The sequence below is a fragment of the Peromyscus eremicus genome, chromosome 4 (genome assembly GCF_949786415.1).
Source record: "Peromyscus eremicus chromosome 4, PerEre_H2_v1, whole genome shotgun sequence".
Taxonomy (NCBI): domain Eukaryota; kingdom Metazoa; phylum Chordata; class Mammalia; order Rodentia; family Cricetidae; genus Peromyscus; species Peromyscus eremicus.
The window spans coordinates 128720459-128723004 of NC_081419.1; positions in this window are offsets into that span (position 1 = coordinate 128720459).

Below are 2546 nucleotides of genomic sequence, written 5' to 3' on the forward strand. Positions count from 1 at the left end.
CTCTCTCTCTTTCTCTCTCTCTCTCTCTCTCTCTCTCTTTTGAGAGAGAGACACTTGCCGTGTAGCCCAGGCTGGCCTTGAAGTTATGACCCTTCTGTCTCAGTCTCCTATGTTGTAGGACAGTATTAAAATAGATTTCCTAAATCATCAGAATTTTAATAGTCAAGAACCTTAGCTGGATGCGCGGCTCATGCCTATAATCCAAGTTCTCAGGAGGCAATGGCAGAGCACTGCTGTGAGTTCTTTCTAGCAGCCAGAGGAAGGGGAAAGGTGGCAAGTATGAAAATATTGTCTCATTTTTACTTTTTAAATATATCTATAAATGTGCAGAAAAAAGGAAGTTGGAGGAACATGTGCTAAGTTATTGGCAGTGCTATTCTTGGGAAGTGAGTCCTTTAGGAGGATAAACTATATTATATATTTCTGAAATAATTGATATTTGAATAATTGATACATGGTAACATACACGAGTCATGCTATAGAGCTTGCTGTGTTGCTATTGTATCTTAACTTATCTGTATCATTCGGTCCTGTTTGCTTGTTTTATATTTTGTGGTGGTGGAGATTGAACCCAGAGCTTTGTGCATGCTGGGGAAGTGCTCTACCACTAAGCCACTTCCACTGCCCAGCATCTCTCATCTTATTAGTCTTTGTCTTGTTTAGGACTGAAGTCTAGGGCTGGAGAGACAGCTCAGCCAGTAAAGGTTGGGCTCACAACCAAAGTATAAGGACTGAAGTCTAGTGCCTGAAATACAGTAGATAACAAGACACACATGCGGTGGTTTGAATGCGACCGGCCCCATGGGCTCACAGTCTCCAGTTGGTGGAGCTGTTTGGGAAGAATTAGGTGTGGTCCTTATTAGAGGAGTTGTATCACTGGGAACGGCTTTGAGGTTTCAAAAATCTCCCAGCAATTCCTTGTGCTCTGTCTCCTATCTACAAATCAAGATGTGTGGTCTCAGCTGCTGCTCCAGCCACCTGAGGGCATGCCCTCACTCCAACATCCTAGACTCTAACCCTCTGGAACCATACGCTCAGTTAAACTCTTTCTTTTAAGTTGTCTTGGCCACAGTGTTTTGTCACAGCAATAGATGATAACTAATACCAGCACGTACAAGTGACATTATCTATGAAAGATACTTGTCTGTTATGTGAAATGTTGTTCACAGCAAATAGCTCACCCAGTAGTTATGAAATTGGAACACAAGTTGTAGAGTCAGACATCCTGAGACTGAACCCAAGTTCTTCTTTTTAATAGGTAAGAAACTTTGGACAAGTCCTTTAAACGATATTTTGCCAATATCCTCACCAATAAGGTAATAATAGTATTCATACCTAACTCATGAGGTTTGTGACAAAGATTAGGTAAGATTATTCCCATAAAGTGCTTAACATTAAATGCTTGATAGATATCTACAACAAAAGTTATTATTATTATTATTATTATTATTATTATTTTACTAGTACAAGTTTTGGAAACACAACCCCTACAAAGTTGATTTCAGGTTGTCCTGGTGTCACAGGCTTCTGAGATAGGTTGAGCCTCTGAGACAGGGTGAGCCTCTGAGACAGGGTGAGCCTCTGAGACAGGGTGAGCCTCTGAGACAGGGTGAGCCTCTGAGACAGGGTGAGCCTCTGAGACAGGGTGAGCCTCTGAGACAGGGTGAGCCTCTGAGACAGGGTGAGCCTCTGAGATAGGGTGAGCCAAGGTTTCCTCTCTCACTTCTATCCCACATGTTTGAGCACTTGGTCCCCAGCAGGTCATATTTTGATGTGGTGATATTGTGTTCCCCAATATATTGTAAACACTAATAAACTTATCTGGGGTCAGAGAACAGAACAGCCACCAAATATAGAGGCCAGAAAATGGTGGCACACACACCTTTAATCCTAGCATTCCAAAGAGATCCATCCAGATCTCTGTGAGTTCAAAGCCACACTGGAAACAGCCAGGCATGGTGACACACGCCTTTAATCCCAGGAAGTGATGGCAGAAAGGTATATAAGGTGTGAGGACCAGGAACTAGAGCTGATTAAGCTTTTAGGCTTTGAGCAGCACAGTTCAGCTGAGATCCATTTGGATGAGGACTCAGAGGCTTCCAGTCTAAGGAAACAGGATCAGCTGAGGAATTGGCGAGGTGAGGTGGCTGTGGCTTGTTCTGCTTCTCTGATCTTCCAACATTCACCCTAATAGCTGGCTTCAGGTTTGTTTTTATTAATAAGACCTTTTAAGATTTGTGCTACACTTTGGCGGTTTTTTTGGAGGTTAAAGAACCCCTGGGGTGGGGTAGGACCTAGCTGGAGGAAGAGGGTCTCTGGAGAATAAGGCTTGAGGTGTAATTACTGACCCCTTCATTCCAGTGCTGTCTCTACTTCCTGACCTACCTAGGTGTGAGCAAGCTCCCCTGCCATAGCTAGGAGCTGTTCTGCGGTCATGCTGTCCCTGCCTGAAGGACTAGTTCCCCTCAAACTGCAAGCCAAGTTAAGTCTTTTCTCCCTTAAGTTGCAACTTGTCAGGCGTTCTATCACAGCTATGAGAAAGCAAT